This window comes from Scyliorhinus canicula, chromosome 1 (genome assembly GCF_902713615.1).
Source record: "Scyliorhinus canicula chromosome 1, sScyCan1.1, whole genome shotgun sequence".
In the NCBI taxonomy this organism is placed as follows: Eukaryota; Metazoa; Chordata; class Chondrichthyes; order Carcharhiniformes; family Scyliorhinidae; genus Scyliorhinus; species Scyliorhinus canicula.
In genome coordinates, this window is record NC_052146.1 from 58703283 (window position 1) to 58715435 (window position 12153).

The window sequence follows — 12153 nt, forward strand, 5'->3', positions numbered from 1 at the left end:
TACATAGATAGATGACCTGTTTCTGGGACCTGTGTTGATCTCAGCTGGTTTCTGGAGGAGGAATGGCAATGACGCAATGGAATGAAGGTGAAACGAGTTATACTGCTTTTTCTCAGGAGATGGCCTCAACTAAAAATCTTCAAGTAACCTTGCGGAGAATCTGCAACTGCTGCAGTTCGACAATACCACCCTTGTTCGTAATCAAATTGGCTTTGATTATTAATGGTATTCATTTTTTGTTTGAGTGTGTGAAAAGATGCCACTTTGCTGATTGAGCTAATTATCGCAAGAAAATAATCGCAAGTTGAAATTTCTTTGCATTACAGATCATGGAAGAATTTAAATATGTGGTTATGAAAGTTATTTTCATATTCAAATTACTCCTGATCATTAAATTGTTCTGCATGGATTCAGTTCTTATGATCCAAGGAATAAAACCCTATGAAATGTTATTTTTAATGATTAGGACCAGTTTGACCACAAAGTTACACTGCAGTCTTCGACCCAGAATGTGATTTCTCTAAAGAATTGTATTTATCAGCAGTGAAATATTGGGCTTCAGTGTCGTGCATAATTCTTTTTTGAAATCATGCCAGACAAGTCATATCCAGAGCCTGCTGTGTTACAAATCCAGCTACTGCAGGAGAAAATCCTTCCCACTGGAGTTTCACAACCTAAATCTTGGTGATTTCCTCGGCCTTGTTTGATCCTAATTGGTGTTCATATTTTTAGAATTGCTCGTGTCAGGGAGCATTGCGTACAATGATGAAATGTTGAGCAAGAATAGATTGAGATACACAATTAAATGTTCAGTAATCTCACATCAGAAGAAGTCAAATCAGTATTCAAATATCTCCAAAAAAGGAGCCCCAAACATTTTACAGATAAAATCGCCGAATTGTCTGGCATTTAGAGTACAACAGACAAAACTGCAAAATGTTTTAAACAGAGTTTTTCTACCTATCTGCAACGTAAGTCATCCTCTGGATGGTGAGGTAACTAGCCTTATATAGGTTTTAGAGTGAGTTTTTGTGTGTTAACCATTTCCATGCCAAAATAAATTATTTACTGAAGGGAAAACCCATGAAGTGCCCTGTAGGAATACAAAGACTCAGATGTACATGATTAAAATAAAGAGATTATATAAGCAGTTGTGTTCAAGATGTCTTAGGAATCTAATTAAACAGCATGGTAATACAATGGTTAACACTGTTGATTCACAGTACCAGGGACCCAGGTTCGATTCCCAGCTTGGGTCACTGTCTGTGTAGAGTCTGCACGTTCTGCCCTTGTCTGCGTGGGTTTCCTCCGGGTGCTCCGATTTCAAACCACAAGTCCCGAAAGGCGTGCTGTTAGGTAATATGGACATTCTGAATTCTCCCTCAGTGTACCCGAACAGGTATCGGAGTGTGGCAACCAGGGGATTTTCACGGTAACTTCATTGCAGTGTTAATGTAAGCCTACTTCTGACTATAATAAAGATTATTATTATTAAACCAGTTGTGTTCATCAGAGGACACAACAGTTTTAATAGCAATTGATCATTTTGCTTTAACATTCATAGCGTTTAACATTCATAACATTTTACATTCATAGTGTAATTCTTCTCCGTGGCAGAATTATATGTTTCAATTTGTTTTTTTAAAAAATAATTTTTATTGAGATTTTCAAAAAATATCAAAAACAGAAAATAACAACAAGAAAACAGTATTAACAACAAAAAGAAAAACACAATAACCCCCAAAACCAACCCCCCCCCCCCAGTAACTACAAAAAGAAGAAATAGATAAGCACCCGGCATATTCAATAAACACATATACACATTTCTCCCCTCCCCCGAAACAAACCCCCCCCTCCCCTCCCCTCTCCCCCCCCCCCCCCCCCCCCCCCCAGGTTGATGCTGCTGCCGGCCTATTTTCCTACCGTTTTGCCAGGAAGTCAAGGAAAGGCTGCCACCGCCTAAAGAACCCCTGCACTGATCCCCTCAGGGCAAATTTCACCTTCTCCAATTTGATGAACCCCGCCATATTATTGATCCAGGCCTCCACGCTTGGGGGCCTCACATCCTTCCATTGGAGCAAAATCCTCCGCCGGGCTACTAGGGACGCAAAGGCCAGAACACCGGCCTCTTTCGCCTCCTGCACTCCCGGCTCCACTGCAACCCCAAAAATTGCGAGTCCCCAGCCTGGCTTGACCCTGGATCCTACCACCCTCGACATCGTCCTTGCTACCCCGTTCCAAAATTCCCCCAGCGCTGGGCATGCCCAGAACATATGGGCATGGTTCGGCTCCCTAAGCATCTAGCACACCTGTCTTCGCCCCCGAAAAACCTACTCATCCTCGTCCCGGTCATGTGGGCCTTATGTAGCACCTTGAACTGTATGAGGCTAAGCCTCGCACAGGAAGAGGAGGAGTTCACTCTTTCCAGGGCATCCGCCCACGTCCCCATCTCAATCTCCTCACCCAGCTCCTCTTCCCATTTACCCTTCAGCTCCTCCACCAAGGCCTCATCCACCTCCTGCATGACGTGGTACACGTCCAAAATCCTCCCCCCCGCCAACCCACACCCCCGAGAGCACCCTGTCCCATACCCCACATGGGGGCAGCAGAGGGAACCCCTCCACCTGCTGCCTGGCAAACGCCCTAACCTGCATGTACCTAAACATGTTCCCCGGGGGGAGCGCAAACTTCCCCTATAACTCACCCAGGCTCGCAAACCTCCCATCCACAAACAGGTCCCTCAACCTCCTAATACCTACCCTGTGCCAGCCAAGAAACCCGCCATCGATGCTCCCTGGTACAAACCAGTGGTTCCCCCGTATCGGGGACTCCATCGAGCCCCCCACCTCCCCCCTATGCCGTCTACATTGCCCCCAAATTTTGAGGGTAGCCGCCACCACCGGGCTCGTGGTATACCTCGTTGGAGGGAGCGGCAACGGCGCCGTTACAAGCGCCTCCAGGCTCGTGTCCACACAGGACACCATCTCCATCCTCTTCCATGCTGCCCCTGCCCCATCCATTACCCACTTACGCACTATCGCTGCATTGGCAGCCCAATAGTACACACAGAGGTTGGGCAACGCCAGCCCCCCCCTATCCCTGCCCCGCTCCAAAAACACCCTTCTCACCCTCGGAGTCCCATGCACCCACACAAATCCCGCAATATTGCTATTGACCCTCCTAAAAACGGCCTTCGGGATAAGGATGGGGAGGCACTGGAACAGGAACAAAAACCTCGGGAGCACCGTCATCTTGACGGACTGCACCCTGCCCGCCAGCGACAGCGGCAATATGTCCCATCTTTTACATTCCTCCTCCATTTGCTCCACCAGCCTAGTGAGGTTAAGTTTGTGAAGGGCCCCCCAGCTCCTAGCCACCTGGACTCCCAGGTACCGAAAGCTCCTCCCTGCCCTTTTCAGTGGGAGCCTACCAATCCCCTCCTCTTGATCCCCCGGGTGCACGACGAACAGCTCACTCTTACCCAGGTTGAGCTTGTACCCAGAAAAGCCCCCAAATTCCCTAAGAATCTTCATCACCTCTGGCATTCACCCCTCTGGGTCCGCCACATATAGCAACAAGTCATCTGCATATAATGACACTCGGTGCTCCTCCCCACCCCGCACCAGACCCCTCCAATTCCCCGACTCCCTCAACGCCGTGGCCAGGGGCTCAATTGCCAACGCAAAGAGCAAGGGGGACAGGGGACACCCCCGGTACAACCGAAAGTACTCCGATCTCCTCCTATTCGTGGCTACGCTCGCCATCGGGGCACGTTTCAATTTGTTATAGATTACACAACAGTTTTGAATGTTCTTGCAATTCCTGGTGCTATTTGGACAAAAATTATGTCACAAGTGGGAGCAGTTCCAAGGCTTACCTTGATTTGCAGAACTAGAATTGATATTTGATATTTGCAGGGTGTCAATTTTTCAGGTATGTAATTTTCTTTAGGTATTAAGGTCCAGTAAATCATATTGGCATCAGTGTTTTAAAAGAAGTTTGTTCATGATTCCATTGTCCAGGTACATAGTTGATGTAACATAGGCCAGAGCCCCCTGGTGGGTGGAGGTGCAGCGTGTAATTACACAGATGAAATTCCCTCCTGGATGATAGCTCAGGCTGGGGAAACCTGGAAATGGGGTATAGTTGAGTTCACGGGGAGAGGTGGACAGAGGGTGTGTGTGTGTGTGTGTGTGTGAGGGGGGGGGGGGTGATATGCATCCGTCAGGGCTGATGACTTCCAGATCTCTCTCTTCCCTCAGCCTGTCCCCTGAGATGTGATTGCCTTACCCCTCCCCCCCCCCCCCCCACTACCAAGTTACAACATCCCCGGACCTTCCCTACCGTTGCCACCCTGGACTCCTGACACTTACCCTTTGGTCCAGTTCACGGGAGTTAAGCTTTGGCAGCTCCATGCATTACCTTTTCCGGCCACTGCAGCGCTGTAGCTGGAGAGCTGCTGGTCAATCTGATTGGCTGACTGAGGGGTGGAAGTCCTGCCGTATGCAAGTCAATGCTTGTTAGAGCATAAAATGGCAGCAGGGTTCTCAGATCGGTTGGGATGTGTTCACTCGCCCCCTCCACCATCCTAAAAAACCTGGCCATAAAACATTTAGTCCATTCACTCAATAGTATACTTAGTATGCAAAAGCGAAGTTGGTTAGTATAATTTGGGCTGTTGATGAATATAGTGGTTCAGGCAATATTCTCTCGGCATGAACAGATAAACTTTAGACAATTCCTTAATGAGAAGGTATGTGGTATTTTTAATAAAAGCTCTTTTCTTTTACTGCTTTTATGATTCTTTGTAAATTAAGGCCTCACCTTTCCAAACAAGGGATGCAACTGCTCCCACAGCAATTCATGATCACACATTGAGCACTTTTAGTCTCTTGACCAACATTCCTCCCACACAATACATCCCCCAAAATAGGTTAATTGGCAATCTTTTCATTTCATATTTTCTGCACCTTGCTATCTGTAAAGACTGCTGCTATTTTTAACTACAATGACTATATTAAAAAAAATAATTAATTGATGTTAGGTAATTTGGGAAGCCCTAGGGATGTGATGAGGTGCTTGCTGTATGAATACATGTATTTTCTTTATCCCTGACTGCTATGGTGTCAAGTCACCTTTTTCTTCAAAGATGTCAATGCCTTCATGATTTCTCTAATTTTTTCTTAATTGCATGTATCTAGTTAGTAGCTTGTGCTTCTTTCCGGAGGGCATTATAAATATTAATAAAGTAGACATTTCTAAACTCCTCGAGTTTTAAACATTTTTGTGACTTGGTAACTATGTAACGTTAACACATACGCTCTGGACATTTCCAACTAGATTTATTGCCAAAGTAACCACAGACTATAAGGCCTCTTTATGACAGGGGCAAGCGACAGGTATTCTTCTCTTGTACACAATAAAAACATCTGTTCAAACACAGAGCCTTCATGTCCACGTGTGATAAGCTGGGTTTCAGCACATCATGGGCACATCACAGCTACTACCTATTCTGAACTATTCAACTTTTCAACCAAGCAAAGAGGTTTTTATATCTGTGAAACTCCAATTTTTCCAAACTTTGTGTTATTGTCAGCTGAGTATTTTCTGGAATAAACACTGTTTCACAGACCTGCTGTTTAAGTACTTTTCAATCTATCAATCAAATGTTTCACTAAGCTAACTAGTAGGCCAAAGAGCGTAATGCATCCAATCAGAAAGGTAGTAGAACAAAATACCAAAGAAACAAGTAGGAGAGATGGGCGAGCATAGCATTTTGATTTTCAAAATGAAGCATTATTATGCCACATTGCACAGAAGCTCAAGCAAACTCTATCCAATGGACTTATTTGAGATACTTTCAACTGTGATCCGTGTTACGAGGAATAGTGCCTGAATAAGGCAAAGGATAAATGGCCCTCTGCGGGGATGGCAAAAAAAAAACGGTTACTGATTCCTAACTGCATTGTGACAATATTACGGATCTTGTCCGGGAGGGGGCAGATAGGACCGATGGGAGAAATATAAGGCTGAGGTGGACTGAGACAGGACTGGAGGATGGTGAAGGAACAGAGTGGAAGAGAGAAAGACTGTTTGGAGGCCTGCAGTATAAGAGTGTCCAAGGAAGAGTCAGGGTCTGTCTTGGGGCTGAGGCCTTGCTGTTGGGGGCCATATTAAATAATCTCGAAAATGTCGATCAGAGAGGGGTCTCTGGGCCTGTGGGAGGAGATGAGCACAGTAATATTTGGCCAATTAAAGGGGCATTCTATAAATTTCCTGTTTAAAGCATGTAGAGCATGGCTCAGCTGAGTTCAGGAATCAAGGCTCGGATGTGCAATGAGCAAGCTTGGCTCCTTTAGTAATAGTGCACATTTTGGTGAGAATCCATTACGTTTCGGTTGGTGCAATGCATATGGTCTTAACTACCATTTAGTATTTACTGTCAAAATGGATGGAGGTCAAAACAATCAAGGGCCACGGCTGCTGCGCAAAGGTAGCATGGACCCCTCAATCATCAATGTTCCCAGTGCACTGGTTATGGCGTTCAAGGCACTATGTTTAAAGTCATGATATAAGTACAAGTATTGGGTATCGATAAGTTATTGCCAAGGCCACTGAAGGACAACCACCAGAGTGTAGGTTACAGGAAATGGGCCTTTTGATCCTAATTAAGACTGTTGTTGTGAATGTGGAGTCACACCTGGGGGGAAAGCTCAGCCAACTGTCGTCCTCCAGGGTGATATCTTTTTCCAAGGGTGGCATTGATGTGCAATGTTAAGACTGAGGGTAAATCAAGAGGTGGAGACTGGATTTCTTCCTTAAATGTGGGGAGAGACAATGCGAGAGGAACTACTATCGATTGCTCAATTGTATACATACCCAGTTACAAGTAAGAGTGAGAATGAAGGCTGTAGGCAATCCTGCCTTGTTTTTTAAGAAGTGTGTTTATTGAGATTTTACATTTTATAAAATAACTCGACAATTTTACAAAGTAACACACTACCATAAGCACGGGAGGAAAAAACAGAAATGGCTTAACCTATACGAGGACAGAATGGAACAGGAGAACAACATCGCAAGTGGCTTAATACAATCATTAGGCAGAACTAGATACTCACATCTCCCCATCAGAGATCAAGGGGGGGAAACATGATAGGATCTTGAAAACATGACAACATGACAAAATGATGCACACCCTCCCACACCGCACAACCCCCCGATCACCATGAGAAATCAGGATAAATTGCCTGCACTATATCCGGGTGTGCACCAACGTACATCCCCCTCAGCTCCAGCAGCGCGAATGGTACCAACAAATCCTTACAACCTCCTCTTTCAGGATACTAGACCCATTTGCACCCATGCAGGAACCAAGAGCATATTCATCAGAGCCACTTTCAAAAACAAAAGAAAATATATGGAGATCACATATCTATGGGGAGTTACGTACATGCTACTCAGCACAACCAAACACCCCCAAAAAACAGGCCCGGGGGGGGGGGGGGGGGTGTGGAGGGGGGTGGGGGGGGGGGTGGGGGGGGGCTGGGCGGGGTGTAACCTTAAACTCTGAATGATGAAAAAAGGAATAAAACTGTGTGCCAATCACACTTTCCATCATTGACTCAAAATGATTTTGTTGAACAGGATCATCAACAGCACAGGCCATTACGCTCACATATTGAACTCCCCTACAGAGAAACAAAAGGCTGCAATAAAAAGTCAACAACATAATTAACAGGGAGCAACATTCAGGATCACAGAAGAACCACAGGGTAAAGAGATCTTTCATTTCACACATGAAGGCAAAGGGTAAGGCAGAATCAATGAGAGCGTTCTTCAGGATCTCTCAATGATTCCAACAATTAAAGCACGAGACACCATCACTTCTTCCATGCCATCTCTCTGATGCCCAGCTGGTCCACAGCCTTGGTCCTGGCTGGATGGAATGACTCGACCCATTTGACCACCTCCAACTCCGCACGACGAGAATATAGGATTGATGGGCCCTACTGCCGCCTGGCCTTGAAGACAGAATGCGTGTGCTCCATCGAATCTGATGCACCCAGCCTCCAACAATTACCAAAGCACGGCAGCCAATTCTCAAACTCAGTTGGGACCTCATCTCCTATCTCTCGCCAAGGACTGGACTCAGGGGGACATCCTGCCCAGCCCCCATCTACCAAACCCATCAGGATAATCAATACCTGCAGGATTTTGATGCCATGAAGGTGTCCCCTCAGGACAGTGCTCCTTCAAGTGCAAGAACCATCACATGCGCCTCCACCGCTCTTCTAAAGGTGCCCCACAGTCCTTCGAAGTGAGATCAAACAACCTGCACCGCAGAGGCAAAATTCTCAGCCTCTTAGATAGCGGCCATAACCGGGTGCACATAGTACCGGCGAAGTGAGAGCCCAGTCAGCAACAACTGCACTACTCCCAGCTAGGCCCCACCCCAGCGCACTCGGACCACCACGAACAAACAACGCTGTTGGTATTTTATCTCTACTCTTTCTTTCAAATAAAAATCAGGAACTTCCAGGGACATGGCAGAAGCCATGTAGCCCAAGAAAAATCAAGTACTAAATGTGCACCAGGAGGAAATGAAGGGTTAAAAGATGAGCAGACCCAGAGCTCTCAAAAAGACAACCACTCCTGCACTCACACCATGTGACCCCCCCCCCCCCCCCCCCCCCCCCCACAACATTGCCTTGTTGATTGAAGGATACTGGCACACTGAGCTTTTTTGCCAGCAGGTCATTCCAGGACTTCATTGGGGACTTTGTTGAATCTTACAATGATGATACACAAATATAGAAGGGAGGTGACAGGTGCCATTTTTAATAAAACTCACCTCTCCCACATAATCACACCTCTCTCTCTCACACACACACATTCACACCTCTCTCACACACACACATTCACACCTCTCTCACACACAAACACATTCACACCTCTCTCTCACACACACATTCACACCTCTCTCACACACAAACACATTCACACCTCTCTCTCACACACACATTCACACCTCTCTCTCACACACACACATTCCCACCTCTCACACACACACATTCAGACCTCTCTCTCTCACACACATTCACACCTCTCTCTCACACACACACATTCACACCTCTCTCTCACACACACACATTCACACCGCTCTCTCACACACACACATTCACACCTCTCTCTCACACACACACATTCACACCTCTCACACACACACACATTCACACCTCTCTCTCACGCACACACATTCACACCTCTCTCTCACACACATTCACACCTCTCTCTCACACACATTCACACCTCTCTCTCACACACATTCACACCTCTCTCCCACACACATTCACACACTCTCACATATATACAAATTCACACTTCTCTCTCACACACACATTCACACCTCTCATACACACACACATTCACACCTCTCTCTCACACACACACATTCACACCTCTCTCACACACACACACATTCACATCTCTCACACACATTCACACCTCTCTCTCACACGCATTCACACCTCTCTCTCACACACACACATTCACACTTCTCTCTCTCACGCACACACATTTACACCTCTCTCTCACACATGCACACACATTCACACTTCTCTCACACACACATTCACACTTCTCTCTCTCACACATCCATACCCATTCACACTTCTCTCTCTCTCACACACACTTTCACACCTCTCTCACACACACACACATTCACACCTCTCACACACACACACATTCACACCTCTCTCTCTCACACACAAACACTCACACACCCATTCACACTTCTCTCTCTCCCACACACACACTTTCACACCTCTCTCTGAATTCCTTCAGCCTCCATGCCTTGGTCTCCATTCCCCAGCCTCAATTTCAGCCCCAGCCTGGGCCTTCACTCTCTGTCCCCTGCCACGGCCTCTGCTCCCCGCTCCTTGCCCTGGTCTCCAAGACGGCTTCCCTTCCACCCCTTGGCTGTGGCCTACCTTGCTCCATCACTTGCTCCGCCGTCTGGTTGCCTTCATTCTAATCCTGAATTTGCCTCTGTTTCCAGCAGATCCAATCAGAGGCCAGAGTCTCACTGCATTGGCTGCTGATAGACTAGTGTGCCTACCTGTAGCCAATGCAGTGTGAAAACCACCTTCGATTGGACAAGCTGAAGGACAAATGTTTTCAAATGTAAATAGCTGGGTTTATGGTGCTACCCCTGGATGAGTCCCACAAAACTCAGCGTCGGAAACATTGCTCTGCATCATGTAGCCGCAGCTGTGAGTTATATTCACATTGTCCTCACAGAGAGCGGCTCAGCAGGACCATTGTTTGATCAGTTACAAACACTCATGAACCTGCATTTGACAGAAGCCTGCCAAGTCTACATCATAGAATCCTATAGTGTAGAAGGAGGCTATTCGGCCTATTCCCGTAACCCCACCTAACCTTTTTGACACTAAGGGGCAATTCAGCACGACATTTCCACCTAACCTGCACATCTTTGGACTGTGGGAGGAAACCGGAGCAGCCGGAGGAAACCCACACAGACAGGGGGAGAATGTACTAACTCCGCACAGTCACATAAGGTCGGGATCGAACCCAAGTCCCAGATCCTCCAAGGCAACAGTATTAACCAATGTGCCACTCTGCCACCATGCTGCATTGCTTTGACATTTGGAACAGACATGGTTCAGTCAGTATTAACAGATCAGTCAATGATAAATTATTCCCTTCATAGATTCTACTGAGGACTCAGGAGATGTGCCAAAATATGGCTTTCAGAGAATACATTCCTCAACATTGTCCATCTCCTCACAAAGGCCAATCTTTTCTATCTACCCTAAGTCAATGGGTGCACAGTCATGCAGTGAATGCTATACTGGTTTGTGTACTGTGCCTTAAGTGAGGGATTTATTAACCTCCGCTAAACAGTCATTCAGGAGCAAAGTAAGATCCTCATAGGTGAAAAGACAGTTTCATCAGGATCTGCACATACATCTGACATCACACACTCAGGGGCTGGTTTAGCACACTGGGCTAAATCGCTGGATTTTAAAGCAGACCAAGCAGGCCAGCAGCACAGTTCAATTCCCATACCAGCCTCCCTGAACAGGTGCTGGAATGTGGCAACTAAGGGCTTTTCACAGTAACTTCACTGAAGCCTACTTTATTTTTACCAAACAATTTTATTGAGGTATTTTTCGGCATTGTAAACAGTTACAGACATCAACAAAAAGAAAGCAAAAGAGGCAAAAATGTGCAAACATCAACGTAGAATCAATACTTCAATCGTACCATACTGCACAAGCCCGCTCCACTCCCATTGACACTACCTGCCTATTTATCCCTCCTACTCTACTCTAATCTCCCCCCCCCCCCCCCCCCCCCCCCCCCCCCCCCCCCCCCCCGCTGACGCTCACTCTCCCGTGAAGAAGTCGATGAATGGTTGTCACCTTCGGGCGAACCCCAGTACAGATCCCCTCAAGGCGAACTTAATTTTTTCCATACCCAGAAAACTCGACATGTCCGAAAGCCATAGTTCGGTCTTCGGGGGTTTTGAGTCCCTCCATGCCAGCAGTATTCGCCGCCGGGCTATCAGGGAAGCAAAGGCCAAAACATCGGCCTCTTTCTCACCCTGGACTCCTGGGTCATCCAAAACCCCAAAAATTGCTACCCCTGGACCCATCACCACCCTTGTTTTTAGCACCTGGGACATGATCCCCGCAAATCCCTCCCAGTAACCCCTAAGCATCGGACATGCCCCAAACATGTGTACGAGGTTCGCTGGTCCTCCCGCGCATCTAGCGCACTTGTCCTCTACCCCAAAGTATTTGCTCATCCGAGCCACCGTTATGTGGGCCCAGTGAGCGACTTTAAATTGAATCAGGCGGAGCCTGGCACATGTTGCGGTCAGGTTTACCCTACTCAGGGCTTCTGCCCACAGCCCGTCCTCCATTTCCCCGCCTAGCTCCTCCTCCCATTTGAGTTTCAGTTCCTCCGTCTGGGACTCTTCCCCCTTCATGAGCACCTTATAAATATCTGAGACTCTACCCTCTCCTCCTTCCCCTCTAGAGACTATTCTGTCTTGGATCCCCATTGGCAGGAGGCGTGGGAAGGATGGGACCTGTCTACGGACAAAGTCCCGCAACTGTAGGTACC